At 38.3% G+C, this 23,644-nt stretch overlaps 1 pseudogene; it reads left to right on the top strand.

The window, feature by feature from the left end:
• The first annotated feature begins 347 nt into the window (after positions 1–347).
• Positions 348–549, top strand: LOC133752462 (U2 spliceosomal RNA; annotated as a pseudogene).
• The last annotated feature ends 23,095 nt before the right edge of the window (positions 550–23,644 follow it).

Genomic DNA, 23,644 nt, shown 5'->3' with positions numbered 1-23,644 from the left:
ACAAATTCCAGCAGTAATCCCTCAATAACTATTTGTAAGATGAACAAACAACCCTTGAGTTTTCATGATTTTTGCTCATTTCCTACACTATTCTCTCTGGCACAATGTGTTGACTCTACACTTACCCATCTCAATCTACTTCTCTATTCTCATCTTTCAAGAATTAACTCACACATCACCTCCTCAACAGTTTCCTTGATTATCTATCAATAGAATGAGTCTGTGTCATTTGGCTTTATTTCTGTTCTTGTGATACAGTGTAGAGAAGCTCTCCTACTCTGGACTTTTTTTTTTTTTTTTGGTTTTATTATTGGATGTTGAAAAGCATTTTAACTGTGAGGTAGCATATCACTTCTCAGCCTTTTGGCTAAGAGCAAGTGTAGTAACTGTGAGGTAGCATAGAAACAGAATCTCCCTTATCCTCCAGAGAGAAAGAAATAGAAAAACAAAATGGAAAGAAAATTAAACATTTATAGATACATATATATATATATATATATATATCCTGTGGCTACTACAAATTGCATTATGTGTCTGTCAAAAATGCCTTTGGAAAAACTCAGGTGCTCTTTGACAAAAGAAAGCTAATTCATCCCTCAGACCCCTGAGCTTTTATTTTTTAGGATGAGTTCCATACTCTGCTTGGCCAAAGTGTGTGCTCTGATTGGTCTGTGTCTACTGTTTGTGCCATGTCTCTGTGGGTGGTTGAATTATTAAACTCTGTCTTTAGGGATGACACCAAAAACTACTTTGCATTTTTTTTTGGTGACTATATAATTCTTGAAATTTCCTCTAGCCCTGCAATCATTTAATTTTCTATCCAATCCTATAATGAAATACTTAAATGATACTAAGAGTTTAATGAAGCTTTGATAGATTTTTGTTTTTAAGTTAATGATAAACACTGTGCAAATAAGAAAGACAGGTAATAGTTTTTCTGTGCCTGAATATGGAAGGCAGTAAAAAGTTGAAAAGACACTAGATGAGGATATTCAAAATTACTCTTAAAATGCATGTATCTTTCTTTCCTTGAAAGTTTCCTTTCGAATCATATTATACTCACAAGTAGCATCAGCTGTCAGTTGGTTCCTTCCCACTACAGAAGGGACAGACCTGTGGTTATGGAGTTACTCTTAATTCTTAGAAAGGGAATAACCTGTGGGAGTCAGGAGGTTAGGTATTTCATTTTTTTCTTTTTGTCTTCATCTGATTTCCTCTGAGTCTAGATCTCAATGAATACCTCACTTCTGATCCTGATCCTGATTTATTGTCCACTGACTTACCAGTGACATGATTCCTACTGAAAGAAAAAAAAACTAGTGTCAACAAATCATACTTTATGAGCTATGATGTGATATGGATGTTTTTCTAGTATACATTTAATTGTATTTTTAAATATAGAAATGATTGGAAAATAATATGATACACATCTACATGCTTACTCCCCAGAAATTGTGATTCTAAGTTTCTTTCATGTTTACTATAAATCTATGTGTGCTTTTTCATATAAATCAAGCACAATAACCGAGTAAAAACCCCCTTTATCTCCTTTCTACATCTTATACATCTTTCCCTGTTACTACCTCTACTACCTGGGATGAAAGGAATCTGCTTCTCAAGTTTAGAGTATTTTCTCCAATATGTTTTTAGTTGCTTTCTTGTAGTGCAGGCAAATACATATCATAGAGTTGTAATAGTAATCATAAACCAAATCATGACAGTGTCCACATTGAGATCTATAACTTTATTCAGTTTCTCTACCCCACCCCCCACATTCTGTGTGTTAACTGGTGGTATTGTCATATTACAGATTGTATTAGGATTCTTCAGAGAAACAACACCACTAGGACACAACAAGAGTTGGCTCACATGACTGTGGAGGATAAAAAGTCTCATGATCTGCTGTTTGCAAGTTGCAGGACCAGGAAAGCAAGTGGTGGAATTTATCCTGAGTCTCAAGGTACAAGAATGAGGCTGGGAGATAAGGGTAGATGATGTAAGTCCCTGACATCTGGAAGAATGAAAAGGAACAAAAGGACAATTTGCCCCTCCTTCAGCTTCTTGCTCGATTCAGGCCCACCCACATCAGTGAGGGTAGAGTTTCCTTTCAGTCCACTGATTCAAACATCAAATTTCTTCTAGAAAACACACAAAATACACACAGAAACTCATGTGAGCATCTCTTGGCCCATTCAAGTTGATGCTTAAAATTAACCATCACACAGACAAGAAAAACAGAGATTTGAATATTTAAAACTACTTTCCCAAGGCCATTCAGACATGGAGTATCTTGTAGTTTTTGTATCAATACATGTAGGACAAGCAGGAAGGCTCCAGTACCTTGGAGTGAATGCCATATGGTGAGTTCCACAGTCTTCTCTGCTGAGGCCAGTCCATACAGAAATCACTCCAAGCCCAGAACAAACTAGATATTGTGAGACAGTGAAGAGATTGTAGAAAGCTGACAACAGCAAACTCAAAGAGGGTCCATCTCACTCTGCAGATGGAGACACTGTTGCCCAGATAACATGAGTGTGTCTCCTAACATCATGGAGCTAGTCAGTGACTGCACTTGGGTGACTTCCCAGGACCCTTCTTCACACCCTGGACAATACTCTTACCATAAATCTATGGTAGTAATGTTCCTAAATGTTCCTCTGATTTTCTTGTGCAATGCAAGCTCTGATTCAGCTTGAGCCAAGCACTAGCACTCTAGCAATATTCTGAGAAAGAACTGTACTCCTTAAATTATTAGATTAAACCTGCAACCTGCCTTTATTGTTCAGGTCTTATATGGTACAGAGGCAAGTCTGTTCTTCCTAAACCTCCCTAGGGATTGGGAACCCCACTTTGCCTCAGAAGAAGGCCAGTCCTAGTCATCTGATGCAGTTAGCTTGTGCAACTCTACCCATATACGGTTGTTCGTAGGTTCTTTCTTTCTTTTTTTTAAGTCAGAGTTACACAGAGAGAGAAGGAGAGGGAAAAAGAGAGGAAGAGGGAGAGAGAGAGAGAGAGAGAGAGAGAGAGAGAGAGAGATCTTCCATCTGCTGGTTCACTCCCCAGTTGGCCGCAACAGCCAGAGCTGCGCCCATCAGAAATCAGGAGCCAGGAGCCAGGAGCCAGGAGCTTCCTCCAGGTCCCCAATGTGGGTGCAGGAGCCCAAGGACTTGGGCCATCCTCTATTGCCTTCCCAGGCCATAGCAGAGAGCAGGATCAGAAGCGGAGCAGCCGAGACACGAACCAGCGCCTATATGGGATGCTGGCACTGCAGGCGGCGGTTTTACCCGCTATGCCACAGGCCTGGCCCCAAGTTCTTTCTAAAATAAATAAATGACACAAGGGAAAACGACTTCCATTGACTTAATTGGAGAAGTGGTCCTGAAAAACTCAGAGAATGCATGCATTTTTCAGAGACATAAGTATTCATGGTGCTCCAAAGCAGCAAAATCCTACCTTGAAAGGAGACACAACTTGCTTTTTGCAGGAAGTTAATCCCACTGAAATCTTCTTCAATTAAACCAACCCCTAGGACCAAGGAATAGGCAAGTAAATTAAAGCTTAGTGACTCAGCCCCTCCATCTCCCTGTTCTGACTACCAGCCAGGAATGTGGGAAGGAAATGAATTATGTCAAATCTATGCGTGAATTCAATGAAGCAATGAACCAGGATATATATACACACCCAAGGTGATTTTCCTACCAAATGCTATTCCTCTACAGTAAATTTCCCTTAGTACTAAAAGTAAAAATTTCATATTAATAAGTCTGAAAAGAGTATGAATGGAGAGAAAGGCATGAATGCCCACAAAAAGGTAATTGAGGTGTGGCTATAGTTTTCTAATTGGGGCTAACAGGAACTGGTTGATTTCACTATCTCAGGTATGACTCCATACCCTGAAACAAAAATTCATAATGTTCAAGTGATTTACTAACAGAGTTATCCAAGGGAAAATCGTAACAGAGTAGGCAAAGCAGGACAGAAAATGGGGAGAAAGTAACCAAGCAAAGATACAATGTCAGGCAAAGTCCTGGGAGTGTAACCACAGCTTGAACTTGAATCTGAATTCTGGAATGTCAAAGTGCCCCCAAAAGTCCCCCAAAAGGCCCTAAAAAGGCCAGGAAGCTTGAGGTTTCATAATCATGCACCTATAAATCATTAATAAAGGTTTATATATATGTGTATATATATATATATAAACACATTTTTTTTTTTTGACAGGCAAAGTTAGACAGTGAGAGAGAGAGACAGAGAGAAAGGTCTTCCTTTTCCATTGGCTCACCCCCAAAATGGCTGATACAGCCAGCACGCTGTGCCGATCCGAAGCCAGGAGCCAGGTGCTTCCTCCTGGTCTCCCATGTGAGTGCAGGGCCCAAGGACCTGGGCCGTCCTCCACTGCACCCCGCCGGGCCACAGCAGAGAGCTGGACTGGAAGAGGAGCAACCAGGACAGAATCTGGCGCCCCAACCAGGACTAGAACCCGGGGTACCGGTGCTGCAGGCGGAGGATTAGCCTAGTGAGCCGCAGCGCTGGCCTATCTTAGTAATTTTTAAACTCTGCACATTTTTACATATGCTCTGTGGTCTAGCATGGTGGTTACCATATACCAGATGGTATAACAAGAGCACGTGAACTCAGTAGTTGAATCCTGATGCATTTGTTTACGGGCTGTGATTTTACTCAAGTTTCTTCACTTTTTCGTGACTGAGAAATAGGAAGGGGGTTGTGAGAAATAAGTGAAAAGACCGAGGACAACCTTTGATAACCAAGTCATGGCATAAACATTGATGGCTAATGATGATAGGGAAACAATATTAATAATATTACTTATTCATTTATACAACAACTATTTATTGAGTACTTAGAAGTGCTGGGTGACAGAGATGCTTCTTTTTTTAAAAAATGATGTGTTTTATTTACATGAAAGGCAGAGTTATAGAGAAAAAGAGAGGGGGATAGATGGAGATCTTCCATCTGCTAGTTTAGTCCCCAAATGGCTGTAATGGCCAGGGCTGGGCCAGGCCCAAGCTAGGAGCTAGGAGCTTCATCCAGGTCTCCAACATGGGTGCAGGGCTCCAAGGTCTTAGGCCATCTTCTGCTACTTTCCCAGTAGCATTAACATGAGTTGGACTGGAAATGAAGCAACCAGGAATTGAACTGGTGCCCTTATGGGATGACGGCATTCCAGGAGTTGGCTTAACACATATGCCACAATGACAGCCCCAGAGCCAATTTTAAGCCAGGAATTCTAGGGGAATTAAATAAAGCCTCTGTCCTAACAGAGTTTATCTTCCAGTAATGGGGATAAATGACTATCACACAGTAAGTAACTAATACAAGGTCAGTTATGGGTGTATGTGATAGAGAAAACTGAAGCTAGACAAAAAGAGAGAATATGAAGAATGGTGAAATGGGAGGTGAGTGTTTTCATTAGACATGGTGATCAAAGAATTCCTCTCTGGGAAGAACAATTGAAAAGAAACCTGAGGCAATAATGCAAACACAGGCACTGGATGGAGATATCCTCACATTGCTAAAGAAATAGGAAGAATTCCAGTACAGACACGGTGTTGTGAGGAGGCCCAGAGTATTAGGAGGCAAAGTCAGTCCCAATGACCATACTAGGTCATGAAGAGCCACGGGATATAGCTTTTCTTTCTTTCTTTCTTTCTTTCTTTCTTTCTTTCTTTCTTTCTTTCTTTCTTTCTTTCTTTCTCTCTCTCTCTCTCTCTCTCTCTCTCTCTCTCTCTCTTTCTTTCTTTCTTTCTTTTTGACAGGCAGAGTTAGACAGTGAGAGAGAGAGAGACAGAGAGAGAAAGGACTTCCTTCCATTGATTCACCCCCCAAATGGCCAAAGCCAGGAGCCAGGTGCTTCCTCCTGGTTTCCGATGCAGGTGCAGGGCCCAAGCACTTGGGCCATCCTCCACTGCCTTCCCGGGCCACAGCAGAGAGCTGGACTGGAAGAGGAGCAACCAGGACAGAATCCGGCGCCCTGACCGAGACTAGAACCCAGTGTGCTGGCCCCGCAGGTAGAGGATTAGCCTAGTGAGCTGTGGTGCCCACTGGGATATGGTTTTAATTACATCTGACTGAAGAAATCATTGGAGGATGTTGAGCAGAAAGGGCCAAATCTGAGTTACATTTATTGAAGACTTCTGTTTTCTCTATATGGCCCATTGGGTTCAGCAACATCTATGCAAAACACTTTCTAGAAAGAGACCTGGGTCTCAAAATCTTCAGATTTAATGAATAAACTAACTTATAACAGTAAATATGGTTTACTCATTCAATCATATTACAATGTTGCCTTTCAGATAATAATTATAATGGTCTCTAATAGTTGCAAGGCAAGTCCAAATAAGGAATCTAATATATATAAAAATAAGGCTGAAAACCCACCATCTGAATACTTTTAACCTTTAGCTGTCACTACTTTACTGGCTTCTAGTTTGTATATTTAGTTTTTTTTTTGTTTGTTTGTTTTGTTTTGTTTTTTTACCATTTTGCAGTGTAATCCCTCACTAAAATATCTGCTTTAATGAAAATCTTATGCAACAATGTGCCTGATTTCCTAGAAGCAAACTTATGCACAGTTCAGAATTGTTGTTTTTCTTATTCTGCTATGTTCTGTTTCATTAAAAGTTCCTATTGGCTCCTCCAGGACTCCACTGAAGTTCAAAACCACACTTTTTCTTCCTTGAGCCAAGCAGACCTCAATGTCCTTTACCTGTATTTTATTATAAAACAACAATCACAAATAGTTTTCACAATCTCCAGATATACTATGAACAATGTTTCCACCAAATCTTGTTTATTTATTCGCCTAAGTGTGATATTCGGCCTTGAGGGAAACATAACACTTAGGCAAATTGAATCTTGCCTCTGTTGTGGGATTTTTCCCGATTACTCAAAACTCACTGATCCTTTCCTCATCTGAATTGCATCTGTAGTTGTCACACAGAGCATATCATCCTTGCATTACTACTGATACTTTAAGGAACACATCTTTATAGGCTATCTGTAAACTTCCTGAATGCAGTGATCATGTCTTCCACATCTTTGTATTCTAGGCACACTGCACACAGCACTTGAGTTTTTCCTAGAAATTTCAAACTCAGCATTCATTGTTCCATCATTCCTAGTTCACATCTCTTTCCACTCTTACTACACCTATTTCATTTTTCCTTTTTGTGATATATGCCACTTTCAGTGTATAAGCTTAAATTTTGACTTCATTTCTGTTTCAAGCTCCCTTTTGGCCAACAATGTGGTAAAATTAGTCTTTGTCAGTTCAATCTTTCTCCTTGTTTTGCCTGATTTCTTTTAATTCATTTACTTATTTCAAAGGTGGAGTGACAAAGAGAGAGGGAGAAAAGACACACACACACAAACACATGTGCATACACACACACAAACACACACACAGATCTTCCATCAGCTGGTTCATCCTCCAAATGGCTGCAACAGTCAGGTCTAGGCCAGGCCAAAGCCAGGAGTCAGGAATGTGGTCCTTGCCTTTCACATGGGCAGCAGGGGCTCTGGTTGTTGGGCCATCTTCTGCTGCCTTCCCAGGTGCATTAGAAGGAAGCTGGAATGGAAGCAGAGCAGCTAGAGCTCCAATCAACACTGACATGAGTTGCAGCATTGTAATCATGAGCTGACCCATTGCATGACTACACCCACCTTGCCTGATGTTTTGTCTAAGTTATTTTGAGGGGTTCATTGAGTTAGTTGACCACTCAGACACCCGCTATAGACTTCATAATCCCCTATGGTTCTTAGTCACCAAACCTGAGTATCATTTCTGAGGATTTGCTTTCTCCCATGCTGTATCGCTCCCATGTCTGCAGTCATCTGCATGCTAGGCTTGGAAGCACGAAGATCTCTCTCATGCTGTTTAGGGCTCTGACTAGACTCACACACAACATATCCACATGCAAGTCTTGCTGCCTTCACAAAGCTCTGTTCTTGGAGCAAGGAGCTGAGATTTTCTTTCTAGTGCCCCTCAATGCCTGTATTCTCATCTCATCTGTGTCAGAGTGCTTTCTTTCTGAGCAAGAAAAGTCTCTATGGTCTGCAGGAAGCCAACTCTCACTTCCTTCCTGTATTTTCCCTCTCTTCAAATTTTCTGTTACCATTAGATTTTTATATCAAAACTGCAGGAAAACATTAACAAGTAATTTTCTAATTCTACCTTAGAACTTATCTTCCCTAATGCAACAATACCTGAACAGCCATTACTTCAATTATGCAGTGGGTTGATATGTAAATTACAAGAGAAAAATAATCATTGGTTTTAAAATGCTATCCTGTCACAACAATTATTTTAGTAAGTAGTATAAGCTTGTATTTCTCATGTATCAAAGCCATCAACTTAGGAATCAATTCTGATTTTTTCCTTTTACACGTCTCCATTAATCTTGTTATACATGAAACTAAATGCCAAATAGAATTAAGTCTTTGACCTAAAATTAGGTCCACTAGTAACACTGAGGCCTAGAAAATTCTGCTTAGGAAAAATAGAAGGAATATACTATAAAAAAATTCAAAGTGTGTGTGCAACAACTGTAAGGCAGAACAGAGGAAAAAGAAGTCAATTCCTTTCTCTTATCTTCCCAAGGGTTGCTCAACAGCCTACATTTTCTAGATATTTAGGACATGTGTTGTTAATGATCATAAGGATAACAGTGTCCATTTGCAGATCCTCTTGTAAGATTTTTTTTTCCTTAAAGCAGAAACCTGGTGTCTTTTACAATAGAGTTTATAGTATCTTTCCAGGAGTCCAGACAGGTTGAGCACTGCACATTGGGATAACATCCAAAGTTGGAAAATTTACCTCAGATATCATATACTTGTATATTTATCACAATAATTCTAGAGAGTTGAAAACAAGCATTTTGTTCCACTAAAGAAAGTATATAGTGACAATTTTGTAATAGACATAAGTAAAGAACCCTTAGAAAAGAGCAGCATTTTACAGTTTATAGTGCTGCCCAATGAGTTAGCTGCCACACTTGGTCTTAAGTATCAAAGAGCCCTCTAGTTTAGTCTTTGGAATTTCACTTCTAAGAATCCCCTGAGCTCTTGATTTCATTCATACAAGCAGCCTTTAGGAATATGCCAAGGGTCATCATTTGATTAATAAAGAAAGCCTGATACAAAGGGTCCCTAGGCCTCATGTTTCCTTATATAACCATATAATAACATATGCAAAGGTGGTAGTAGATCCCATTCTGGGAAGGCCAAAATAAGATTCTAGAAGTACATCCATCATATTTTGTTTTCACCATTAGAGATATCACAATCCAATTTATGAAATAACATACAAGTGAATAGTTAATAGTACAATGAGGTAAAACTGATGAGGGGTCTTCAAAGATTCATGGAAAATGTGTATTATGACAAAATTATGCATATATTTCAAAAAAATTCTTTCACTAAAATACCTTTTCATTCCATTTTCCACAGGGCTTTGAAGTATCCTTGTATAACTGCTAAAGACACAACATGTTGAAGTAACACCAAAAAGGAAGTGACTAATTCCACCTTAGGGGGTAAGGGAGAACTGCAGTGAGGAAGTCACATTTGACCTGAATATTGTGACTTTTCAGGCAAACAAAGGATGGAATGCTTCCCAGAACAAAGAAACAGTGCGTGATTATTTCAGGAAAAGAAGTAGTTATGCTGCAAAAATTAACTGAGGCTGGCATTTTGGCTTCATGGGGTGTGGAGAAGAACAACGGAAGGCAAATGTGGCGAGGCTGGCAGGAGTCTGAGGGATTATGGAATGTCCATCTGCCAAGGGGTAGAACTTTATTGTACATGAATATGGAGCAGAGAAATGCAACCAGAAGGTGTTGGGCAAGAGTGAGATTCTCTAGGAGCTGAACTGTGGAAATGTCTCTCTGACAGCATAGTGAAAACGGATTGGAAGTAAGCAGTTGACTAGTAAGAGGGCTAGTGCAGTCAGGGGGACAAACCTAACTGCAGGAACCTCTTGAGATCTATTGGCCTTGCCCAACATCATGGAAAATTCTAATTATCTAGAGAGCAAGAATCTAAGACTCCAGCAGCTCATTGGGCCAACTCCTTCTTTGCCATACATTTCTGAGGTCAAAGAAGAAAGGAGGGATTTATTTACAATCCATTTATTATTGGCTCTCAATGAAGTGTTTTCCACTTTTCTCAGTTCGGATACATTCTTTTGTGTGATGATTTAGTGATTGTCCAGTGATTTACACTAGACTCTAATCTCCAAAAGATAGGCCTGTGTTTTGCTTATCACTGTCTCTGGAGACTAGTAGAGAACCTGGCATATAGTAGACAATAAATATGTAAGAGTCAGGGCTGATGTTGTGGTGCAGTGGGTAAAGCTGCTCCCTGCAGCACCGGTATCCCAAATGGGTGCTGGTTCGTGTCTAGGCAGCTCCACTTCCAATCAAGCTCCCTGCTAAAGCACCTGGGAAAGTAGCAGAATATGGCCCATTGCTTGGCCCCTTTCCACCCACGTGGGAGACTCAGAAGAAGCTCCTGGTTCCTGGCTTTGGCCTGACCCAGCCTGGCTATTGCAGCTATCTGGGGAGTGAATCAGTGGATGAAGATAGCTCTCACTCTCTGTCTCTCCCTCTCTCTCTGTAACTCTGACTTTCAAATAAAAAATATAAATATGAGTGATCTTCAAAAGCTTCACAGAAAATGTACATTATCTTTTAATTACAGTTTTCTATTAAAAGTAAAGTATCCTCAGTTTCTAAGGAACACTGAGTGAAGCAGTTGAAGTGATGACATAGTATTTTGAAAAAGGTTTTTTTTTTCTTATTTTTCAAAATGGTAAACAAAATATTCAAATAGTAATCTAATTACTGTTTAACAGATCATTTTTTCTTAACTTATGACCAAATTTTATCTCCTGTACTAGTATACATAATAGCTTTGTACATATGAAATCCCAGGTCTATAATCCATTTAAAATGCAAATCAGCTTTTACCAAATTACTGTATTCTCTGGGTTTTACAATCCCAAAATGAAATAATAACATCTGCTAAGTCTGGCTTTGATTATTTGTATTTCCTTTTCTTTCTTTCTTTTTCTCTGACAAAAGAGAACTTTTTTAACCTAAGGCAAACAGTTTTTCTATTGCAACTCAAGTAGTTGAGGTTCCATTAAGAAACTCCATGCATGTCCTACTTCTAACAGGAACACACATAAAGAGACAGTCAAAGCACTTCATTAAAGGCAGAAAGATTAAGGCAAAAGATTACACAACAAAACCACCCACATTCGGTTTTGCAAGTCTAACAGTCATCCTGAATCATCCCCCTTGAGCAGCCTGCATTCCGTTCCAACTCATGGCTTCAGCTTACCGTTCAAGATGTAAGAAAATAAAATATTAGTATTGGTGACCAAAAAGGCAGGTGTGTTTCTTTTTCCTTAGTTACTCTTAGCCCCAGAGGCAGCAATTGTTTCTTGTTTTTTACTTAAACAAATCTCTTGGGAGGTAATTAAGAACCCACACAAATCTTAAGTCACCAAAGAATAATATTTGGTCAATAGAATCATTGGCTTAAGAATGTCACAAACTATCTTTTAAATAAGCTGTGCCCAACCATGGTTCACCCCCTCAGCAATAACCTCCACATTATTCATCCTTTCTCCCCCTAGACTACTCTCTCAAAATACCCTACTTTATATCCCTAGCTTTTGTCATGTGGTGTCCTTAACCTGAAGTAGTAGCGCCTCTGCTGGCAACCCCATTCATTCTTCAAGTGTCCACTCTAATGCCTTTATTATGCTAAAAGAACTGCATTGTTCTGTTTGCTGAATTCCTGCAGCGCATGGTTTATGCAACTGTTGCATAGTTCTATTCTCTTCTTTTTCTGTCATTTGTTAGCCTGTTTTCCTGTTACTGGATTGCAAATTCTATTAAGTCAGGATTTATCGAAATCAATTTCATACACATATGTAGAACACAACTTGGAGCCTCAAGTAACATAGGCAAATATAATAAATGATCAATGAATGAATTTTAAAAGATATTTTATAATAGTATAAATATGTACAGTAAGCTAATAAAATTACATCTAAAATAATTGTTTCTTGTAGGAAAAGGAAAGAAACATGCAAAACAGGGTCAATATAGTTGTTACATTTTATCATTAAACTGAATATGGAATTTCTTGACAACCAATGAGAAAAATAAAATAAATGGATTACACAACTCTCATGACTTGGTTAGGAGAAAGAGAATACAGGAAACAAGTCAGTTCTCTCAAAGACTGAAGGTTACCCTGCAGTTCTTAAAATGCGTTATAGAATGGAAACTCTCTACTTGCAAGTTATCGGTGAGCTAAAAGAATATAACGTATTCACTAAAAGATAAAAGATATATTAGGATGCTACAATTTATATTGGCCATCTTAATTATTCAATCCACAATTACAAATTGTTCCAGAATGGAATAAAATGACCAAGAGGAGAAAAAAATAACCAAAGAAGTGAAGTGTATGCATAAATAAGCAAATAATATTACAAAATTTTCTAAAACTGATAAATTAATCCATGTATTAAAAAATTATGTATCGGCCGGCGCCGCGGCTCAGTAGGCTAATCCTCCGCCTTGCGGCGCCGGCACACCGGGTTCTAGTCCCGGTCGGGGCACCGATCCTGTCCCGGTTGCCCCTCTTCCAGGCCAGCTCTCTGCTGTGGCCAGGGAGTGCAGTGGAGGATGGCCCAAGTGCTTGGGCCCTGCACCCGCATGGGAGACCAGGAGAAGCACCTGGCTCCTGCCATCGGATCAGCGCGTTTCGCCGGCCGCAGCGCGCCTACCGTGGCGGCCATTGGAGGGTGAACCAATGGCAAAAAGGAAGACCTTTCTCTGTCTCTCTCTCTCTCTCTGTCCACTCTGCCTGTCAAAAAAAAAAAAAAAATTATGTATCTGGGAATAAATATAAGCAAGAATACACTTAGACACATTAGGGGAAAATTACTAAAGATTGAAGATGAAAAGAGAAATTCAACTCACTAAGAAACTGACATATTTCTTTTAGTAAAGCAACAAACACAGTAAGATATTTTTTCAAAGAAAATAATGGAAAAGCTACAAGACAACGAAATTATAATATGAAACTATAGAAAAATAAAAATCGTGATCTAAAATTATATGACAATTTAAAATATCTTTTAAAAATTAATACATAGTGAAAAATTTCAAATACATAGTGGAAAATTTAATGTTAGGGCAGGTGTTGTGGCACAGCAGGTTAAGCTGTTCAATTGGCATGCCCTCATCGTCTATGGAAGGGCCTGGGATCTAGTCCTGCCTCTAACCCAGACCCAGCTCCTGCTAATGTGTGCAACAAATGATGGCTCAAGTACTCAGGTTCCTATCAACCATATAGCAGAGCTGGGTGAACTTCAAGGTTCCTGGCTTCAGCTTGGCCCAGCGCTGGCTGTTTTGGGCTTTGGGGGGAATGAACCAGCAGGTGAAAGACTCTCTCTCCTTCTCTCACCCCTGTCCCAACCTCTGTTTCTCTCTCTCTCTCTCACTTTGCCTTTCAATTAAGTAAAAATAGATAAATATTTTTAAAAAGCTTATAGAAAATAGAATCTAAAAAACTAAAAAAGAAAATTCAGTGACAGCAGAAACGCACTAAAATATATACTGAATGCCAGCCTTTGAGTAAAAGGAAAATGATCCTAGACAGAAATACTATAAGGAAATTATCTCAGATGGAATCATAAAACATGTAAGTAGGAGAAAAAAACAAACACTGGAAAGGATAAACTTAAAGGTAAATTAAAATGAATACTGATAGCATAAAACAACAATGGTAGAACAATGTAGGGTTTATATGATTAATTAAATTACTTTATAAAAAGAATGAAAACATTTAGGGGTCAGCACTGTGGTACAGTGGGTTAAAGCCCCAGCCTGCAGTGCTGGCATCCCATAAGGGCATCAGTTCGAGTCCCGGCTGCTCCCTGCTAATGCGCTGAGAAAGCAGCGGAGGATGGACCAAGTCTTTGGGCCCTACACCCAGGTGGGAGACCCAGATGAAGCTCCTGGCTTCTGACTTCAGCTCTGGACATTCCAGACATTTGGGGAGTGAACCAGCAGATGAGAGACCACCTCCCACCCGGCTCTACCTCTCTCTGTAACTCTGTCCTTCAAATAAATAAAATAAATCTTTTTAAAAAGATGAAAAAGTTTAATTGTAGTAAAGAATATTTAAGATTCTTTAATTTCTTCCTGAGAAGTAAACAAAATTATATTTTATATTTTAAATAGACATTAATAATTCAAGGTTCTATGTTGTAATCCTTAGGGTAAATACTAAAAGAAGAGAAAAATAATTTATATTGAATAAGATAATAGACTGGAAATTGGAATCACAGTTTTAAAAAAATGATTGCTGTAAGAAAGGCTAAAAAAGAGAAAACAAGGGAACAGATGGGGCAAACCAAAAACAAATAGCAAGTAGGTAGATTGAAACTCAAAAATAAATTACCTATAAACAGATACATAGCCCAGATTTGATAAAAATAAAAATGCACAATCAATTTGTGAGTCACAGCTTAAACATAAATATTTAAAGAGGATAAAAAATAGAATGTAAAAAGATACACTATGCAAATATTAATCAAAATTTACCTATGGCAATTTTAATAATGACAGAGAAACCAGACTTTAAAATGAAAAACATTATTAGAAATAACTAGAAAAATGTTATTATAACAATTACAAGTCTGTCTTCACCTAATAACACTATCAATATATGTGTGGTGACATAACTACACTCAGAATGAGAGATTTAAAACTTTATCTCAGTAGCTGATAGACAAAACAGACAAAGTCAGTAGAAGTACAGGATAATTTACCCAAATAACTAAAAAAAATATAAAGTTTATCCACCAGAAAAAATATACTACATGGTATTTTTACAAAAATGATATCTGAATGTTAATGGATACACTCCTAAGATAAGTCATGGACCAATGAGTAAATCACAACAAAAATTACAAAATATTTTGAATAAAACAAAAAATTAAACTGTGGCATATTAAAACAATTGTTAGCTAAAATTGAAAAAAATAGAAATGTTTGGCTTTATACATCTGTGTTAAAGAAGACTGCATTTCAAGATTCATGTTTTAATTTTAATACATTAGGAAAATAATATCAAAGAAACAGCAGGAAGGAAATTAAAAAATTGAATAAAAACAAAACAACAGAATATTTAAAAAGCAAGTTATTTCCAAAAAAATGATTAATGAAATTGATAAATTTTCTAGCAAGATTGATCAAGAAAATTGAAATTGTCACTATTAACAAATGGGTGGACATGTTGTTATAAATATTAGAACAATAAGAGAATGTTTCAGTAATTTTGAGCAATACATTTATAAATGAAATTAAAAAAAAGACCTCATTGAAAAGCATAGTTTAGGGAGCCAGCACTGTGGCATAGCCGGTTAAGCTGCCACCTGCATAGCGGCATCTCCTATGGGTACTGGTTCAAGTCCCAGCTACTACCTTTCTGATCCAGCTCCCTAATAATATGCCTGGGAAAGCAGCAGAAGATGGCCTAAGTCCTTGGGCTACTGCAGCCACGTGGGAGACCTAGAAGAAACTCCTGGTTCCTGGCTTCAGATCAGCTGAGATCCAGCAGTTACAGCCATCTGGGGAGTGAACCAGCAGATGGAAGACCTCTCTCTCATTTACTCTCTCTCTCCCTCTCTCTCTGTAACTCTGCCTTTCAAATAAATAAATAAATCTTAAACAAAAAGAGAGAGAAAACACAAAGACAAAGAGAAAATGTAAATAGTCCAACATAAGATTTTTAAAAATGTTTGTGAGGGCCAGCATTTGGCCTAATGCTTAAGTTGCTTGTAAGGAGACCTGCATTCTAATAATCAGGGTTTGAATCCTGGCTGTTTCCAGATTCTAGCTGCCTACTAATGCTTGCTCTGGGAGGTAGTATATGTTGGCTCAAACAGTTGGGTCACTGCCGCCTTCTACATAGGACATCAGAATTGAATTTCCAGCTTTTAGCTTTGTCCTGGATGAGTTCCAGCTTTTGCAGACATCTGGGGTGTGACCCAGCAGATAGTTGGGATGTCTTTCTCTCTCTCTCTCTCTCTCTCTCTCTCTCTCTCTCTCTCTCTCTTTCTCTCTGCCTCATAAATAAATAAATAAATAAAATTTAAAATTAGTAAATGAGAAAAAGCTTGTAATTTTAAAATAATTCATAAATAAGTCTCTAGGAACAGATAGACTTAAAAGTAAATTTCCCCCTGCAATTACCTCCCAAAGCCATTTGTACACATGTGCAGAAAGATTGGGAGAGGTATAGCTCAGTGGATACATTTATGGACAATATTTAGCTGTTTTAGTTCCTCTTGATTTCAAGATGTTGGCAATATGACAGTGAAGTGAGTACTAATATTAGAGTAACTGTCTCATGATCATTTTTCTCTGAGAGCAATAAAACAGTGTGAGGTCTCCGCTAGTCATGTCTGAACTAAGTTACCCATAGCCAACCTGCTCAGGTGACCTCATAAAGTGTGGCCAGCCAAAGTCTGTCCCCAGGATTTGTCACTCAGAGCTAGAGGAAGAGAGTTAATGTTTCTGTTATTGACGTGAGAAATGTCCCATCAGCCCCTGTATTGCTCAGCAGAGGAGTCCTAGAGGGAGTCAAGCTCTTGTTCTAGTTTTCCACCAGGCCATCCTGACTTTTCTGTGTTGTAAATTTAAACATTTTAACCACAGACACACAAAAGATAATTTCCCAAACACTTGTAAAAGGAAGAGCATCACAGAAAAAATAAGTAAAATAACACTTCATTTGTCTTATTCCTTTTTATTCTAAAAGATAACTATTTAAATTAATAATAATAAAGATATATTTGATGATTATAGCATATAAATAAGCGAAATGGGTGACAACCATGTTGTCAGAAATGAGAGGAAGGAATTGGAGGTCTTGTATATAAATATCCACACAAGTGTGAAGGAGTGGCATCATCTTACTTAAAGGGGGACTTTGATTAATTTGGAATGAATATCACAAATACTGGGAAACCATTAAATAGTTTTAAAAATATACTTACCGAGAGAATAAATGCAGATATAAAATACTCAACCAGAGTAATCAGAAATAGAAACAGAGAAAACAGTTCTTAACTCATTCTATAAGGGCAATGTGACTCTTAAAACTACATATATGAAACACATGAAATTTTTCCCTTTATATAATTAAATAAAACTGGCCTGATACTTCATATAAATGCAACAATCTCAATAAACTGTTAGCAAATTAAGTCCAAGCATGTGTAAATAGTATTTTACATACTGTGACCAAGTGGGATATAGTTCAGGAATTCAAGGCTGGCTCAGCATTGAAAACAAATATAATCTACTATATCAAAAGGTTAAAGAAAAAATAGCATAAGCAAGTACAGAAAACATGTTTGATGAAACCTAACATCTATTATCAATTAAAAAAAAAACAGCAATAACAAGCAAACCAGCAAATCCAATCAAATAAAATCTCTTAGCCAACTTGGTAGAGGAAGAACCTCCTCAAGCTGAGAAATATGATCTATCCTCATATTTACTGGTAAGAAATTCTTCCCTTCAGATTAGGAATGAAGTAAAGTATCCTCTCTTACCATTCAGTATTGCACTGGAAGTCCTATCTAGCATGATGGCAAGCAAAGGAAACAAAATGTATGCTGATGAGGAAGAAACAAATACCACTTTTGTATGCAAAATGATGGTGTATTTAGAAAATCTCTTTTGAAACTAATAAGCAAGTATAGCAAGGTGACAGCTTATAACATTAATATACAAAGTCTATTGTTTTGTTGAATACCATCAAAGAACAAAAATAATTCGACATTATAAAAGCAATGCCATTTGTGATAAAAGTCTTATGTATAAATCTATGAAGATACTTACACAAATTGTGGAAAGCTATAATACCTGAAGATTCAATACTGTTAACTTGATCTATAGATTCAATGAAAATCCAATTAAGTCTTATTAATCTATCTTGAAAAATCTATCTTGAAAAAAATGATTCTCATGTTTAAAGAATCTCTACCTAAAATAATTAACAAAAGACTTACAAGAATAATGGAATTATAAAAATAAAATCAATGAAACAGAACAGAAAGATCAGAAATAGAACCATAGCAGAATAATCAACAAGAAAGGTACAAGTCACTTCAGTGATGAAAGCATTATGTTTTCAACAAATTGTGATAGATATATATGTGCAAAACAGAAAAAGGAACCAAGATAGCATCAAAAAGCATGCATACGATGAGTTTTAGATACAACAGCAAATGCCCAAAGATATTTTACAAAATGATCAATTAGATCTTATTGAACAAAATGTTAGCAGAATGTAAACACAAGCCATAGACTTTGATATGTTTGCAAAATACTTATCTGATAAAGGGCTTAAATCCAAAATGTAGAAAGATCTCTTAAAACTTAATAGTAAGAAAATAAACTACCAATGAATCTGAACAGAAACCTCATCAAAGATGAGACAGATGGCAAATAAATATTAAAAGATGTTCAACAGCATTTGTCATTAGGAAATTAAAAAATTTAAGCAGTGAGATATCATGCATTACATATGCATTAAATGATTAAAAAAGAAAAATCCAAACAAAGATGCCGTTTAAGAGGCTCATGTCCCATACAGAAGGACTTAGATTCCACATCTGGCTGTGGCTCTTGGTTACAGCTTCCTGCTAATACAGATCCTAGGAGGCAGCAGTGATGGCTAAAGTAATTCAGTTCCTGCCAAACATGCATTGCCTTCCAGTCTTCTGGCTTTGGCCATTTTTGGTCCCAGCTCTTGCACACATTTTGGTGAACGAAATAGTAGATGGGAGCTCTCACTTGGTCTCTCTCTCTTTCTGCCTTTCAAATCAAAGGAAAATAAAACAGAAAAACTGGTGCCAATACCAATTTCAAGGGCAAATGCAAGTAAACAGGAACTTTTTATTTATTATTAATGATAAGAGAGATTGCTAAATTCTTTTAAATTTTAAGATTTTCTCATATGATCTAGCAGTAGCACTCCTAAGTATATACCTAATTGTTTTAAAGAGCTGTAACTACACCAACATCTGTACCCAACTGTTTGTGGCAGCTTTACTTACATCCATCCATCCATCCTAAAAGAATAAGGATGCCCTTCAATCAGTGATGGAATACACAAATTGTGATACATACATGAAATTAAAAGTTATTCAACACTAAAAATTATAAACCAAGAATTCATGGAAAAACATAGAAGACCCTTAAATATTGATTGATGTGTTAGAGGAACTGGTTTAAAAAAGATACCAACTGTATGGTTCCAACTCTGTGGACATTCTGGAAAAGTTAAAGTTACAGAGAGTCAAGCAATCTGTGTTTGTCAGGGACCAGGGAGAGGGGGAGATGGGTCAATAGGTGTAATATAGGTGATTTTTAGGATATTGAAACCATCCTGGAGCATATTGTAATTATGTATGTGAGTGAATTTTTGTGTATGTATGACATTATGCATTTATCAAAACCCATAGAACTTTACAGCACATAACATGAACCTTAATGTATGCTAATTTTAAAAATTATTTTATAAAATCAGGGGATCCCAGGAAGGAGTGCAGACTGTGACAAGTGTATCTATCTGTGTTAAAAATGTATGAAGCAACCGGTCCGGAGCCGTGGTTCACTTGGCTAATTCTTCTCCTGCGGCGCCAGCATCCCATATGGGCACTGGGTTCAGGTTCCGGTTGCTCCTCTTCCAGTCCAGCTCTCTGCTGTGGCCCGGGATGGCAGTGGAGGGTGGCCCAAGTGCTTGGGCCCCTGCACCTGCATGGGAGAACAGGAGGAAGCACCTGGCTCCTGGCTTCGATTGGCGCAGTGCTGGCCATAGCAGCCATTTAGGGGGTGAACCAACGGAAAGAAGACCTTTCTCTCTGTCTCTCTCACTGTCTATAACTCTATCTATCAAATAAATAAATAAATAAAATTTAAAAAAATGTATGAAGCAACTTCACTGCAGAATTTAGGGTGAGGGGAAAGTGCTCAATGAATTAATTTTGGAAATTACTTGAGTGTATAAAACTAAAACTATACATAAGCACTGTAGTCTAGTTAATAATGTTGTTTTCCACATGGATAAAGTTACCAATTCTGATTTGTTATTGATGTATACTGAAATTGAACAGCTAGATAAATGAATGATAGAAGGTGGAATCAGGTTTTTTTCTTGTTTTAGTAGGTGTTTACAGGTTAGCAAGGGAAGGAGGATAAGACAATTGATAGGATAATAGATTATATTTGGGGACATGTCTTTAATTTTAAGCGCATGTTTTTAATTTTTTAAAATTTTTAAATATTTATTTATTTATTTGAAAGTTAGAGTTACACAGAGAGAATGAGAGGCAGAGAGATAGGTCTTTCATCTGTTGGTTCACTCTCCAATTGGCCCCAACAGCTGGAGCTGTGCTAATCCGAAGCCAGGAGCCAGGAGCTTCCTCCAGGTCGTCCCACATGGGTGCAGAAGCCCAAGGACCTGGGTCATCTTCTACTGTTTTCCCAGGCCGTAGCATAGAGCTGGATCAGAAGTGGAGCAGCCAGTACTCAAACTGGTGCTCACATGGGATACCAGCACTGCAGGCAGCGGCTTTAACCACTACACCACAGCGCCAGCCCTTATAAGCTCATGTTTAGCTTAAGATATACAGATGCTGGGGCGGGCGCCATGGCTCACTTGGTTAATCCTCCGCCTGCAGCGCCGGCATCCCATATGGGCACCGGGTTCTAATCCTGGTTGCTCCTCTTCCAGTCCAGCTCTCTGCTGTGGCCCAGGAAGGCAGTGGAGGATGGCCCAGGTGCTTGGGCCCCTGCACCCACATGGGAGAATAGGAGGAGGCACCTGGCTTCTATCTTCGGATCAGTGTGGTGCGCTGGCCTTGGTGGCCATTTGGGGGGTGAACCAATGGAAGCAAGACCTTTCTCTCTGTCTCTCTTTCTCATTGTCTAACTCTGCCTATCAAATAAAAAAAAGAAAAAAGTTATACAGATGTGCCGGCGCCATGGCTCAACAGGCTAATCCTCCCCCTAGCGGCGCCGGCACACCGGGTTCTAGTCCCGGTCGGGGCACTGGATTCTGTCCTGGTTGCCCCTCTTCCAGGCCAGCTCTCTGCTGTAGACCGGGAGTGCAGTGGAGGATGGCCCAAGTGCTTGGGCCCTGCACCCCATGGGAGACCAGGAGAAGCACCTGGCTCCTGGCTTTGGATCAGTGCGGTGCGCCGGCCGCAGCGCGCCAGCCGCAGCGGCCATTGGAGGGTGAACCAACAGCAAAGGAAGACCTTTCTCTCTGTCTCTCTCTCTCTCTGTCCACTCTGCCTGTCAAAAATAAAAAATAAAAAAAAAAGTTATACAGATGGCTCATAAGTAGCTCAAATTATAGTCACAGATGGTTTCATAAAGGAATATATACATATGGGGCTGGCGCTGTGGCATAGTGGGTAAAACCGCTGCCTGCAGTGCAGGCATCTCTTATGGGCACCAGTTTGAGTCCTGCTGCTCCACTTCTGATCCAGGTCTCTGTTATGGCCTGGAAAAGCAGTAGAAAATGGCCCAAGTTCTTGGGCCCCTGCACCCACATGGAAGGCCTGGCTCCTGGCTCCTGGCTTCAGATCAGCACAGCTCCAGTATTTGGCCATTTGGGGAGTGAACCAGTGGATGGAAGATCTCTCTCACCCTCTTTCTCTTCGCCTCTACCTCTCTGTAACTCTGCCTTTCAAATAAATAAATCTTTAAAATATATATATATATATATATATGTGCAACAGTTTGTGTATTTCCTTGCTTTATTAGTTGATAGCCTGAACATGTGTAAATGATAGAAATTATTAAAAGAAAGACAAAACAAACAGAAAATCTGAGTATCCCTTTGTCTATTAGAAGAATTTAACTTATAATTTAAAAGCCAGATGCCACATGTTCTCCTATGTGAAACTAAAAATGTTGATTTCATAAAAGTACAGAGCAGAATAGTGGTTACTAGAAGTTAGGAAAGGCACAAAGGAAACAAGATAGGGAGATATTGGATAACTGGCACCAAACAATTATACAGAAGGAATAAACTCCAGCATTTTGTGGAAATGTATGATGACCCTATAAGGATATTCAAAAAGTTCATGGAAATTACATATTGTGAAAAATTATTCATGGATTTAAAATTTTTTGGAACAAAAATAAGTACTTTCAGTTATATTTTCCATGAGCTTTTTGGAGTACCTACATAATAAACTAAAAGAGAAGACTTTGGGGACTAGTGCTGTGGCGTAGTGGGTAAAGCCGCCGCCTGCAGTGCCGGCATCCCATATGGGCGCCGGTTCTAGTCCTGGCTGCTCCACTTCTGATCCAGCTCTCTGCTATGGCCTGAGAAAGCACTGGAAGATGGCTTAAGTCCTTGGGCCCCTGCACCCATGTGGGAGACCCAGAAGAAGTTCCTGGCTCTTAGCTTCAGATTGGCACAGCTCCAGCCATCGCAGACAATTGGGGAGTGAACCAGAAAATGGAAGACCTCTCTCTCTCTCTCTTTCTCTGTCTTTCTCTGTGTAACTCTGACTTTCCAATAAAGAAATAAATCTTAAAAAAAAGAAGAGTTTGAAACTTCTCAACATAAATAAATGATAAATGATTAAGGAGAGGATTTGATTTGATCATTACTATTGAATATATGTATTATATTAACACACTATGCCCCATAAATACATATAATTGTTATGATAATTAAAAAAATTCACCCACATAGAACTCTCATCTCAGATAGCTTCATTAGTGAATTCTGGAAAAAACAAATTTAAAAAGTATAACCAATCTCACAAGATTTTCATAAAATAGGAGAAGACTTGCAACTCATTTTATGAAGTAAGTGTTAACACAGATATCAAAAGCAGAGTAAAACTTTATACGAAAAGAATCTTAAAAATCAATATTTTTCAGGAAAGCAGATGCAAAATATCTTATCATTAGTAACTTGTATCCAGGAGTACATAAAAATATATAATATATTATAGCAAATGGAATTTATCCAAGGAAGTCAATATTGGTTAGAGGTTAGAAAGTTAATCAACAGAATTCATAATATAAATATAATCAATGAGAAGTAATCATTTAAATAGATGCAGAAATATGATTTAACAAAAATCTGACCCCCATTCATGATTAAAAAAAAAAAAAAACTGGAACAGAAGGCAATTTCTTCTAGTTGAAGGACATCCAATGCAAGGAGAAGCTAACTGTGTACATAATTGTAAAGGATAATCTAACAAAATAGTGCTGATTATAAAAGAAGGCATGAAGAAAACTACCTCATTGATTCCTCTGTATTGACAGCAACAAACTGCTATTGTTGGCAAGGGCAAGTAAGCACTTTGTTCATTTTGAGGCGACTGTAACTTGATGTAATCTTGCAGGAAATGAGTTGGGCAATATATTCAGAGAGCTTTTAAATGACCATATTCTTTGACCTAGAGTTTTCATGTCCTAAAATCTACTAGAGCATCTTATCAAAGATATAGGTAAATATTTATGTATAAGAAAGTTCACTGAATAATTTG

This window comes from Lepus europaeus, chromosome 2 (assembly GCF_033115175.1).
Source record: "Lepus europaeus isolate LE1 chromosome 2, mLepTim1.pri, whole genome shotgun sequence".
NCBI classification, from domain to species: Eukaryota; Metazoa; Chordata; class Mammalia; order Lagomorpha; family Leporidae; genus Lepus; species Lepus europaeus.
The sequence above is the reverse complement of the archived record's forward strand: the minus strand, read 5'-3'. Positions and strand labels throughout refer to the sequence as shown.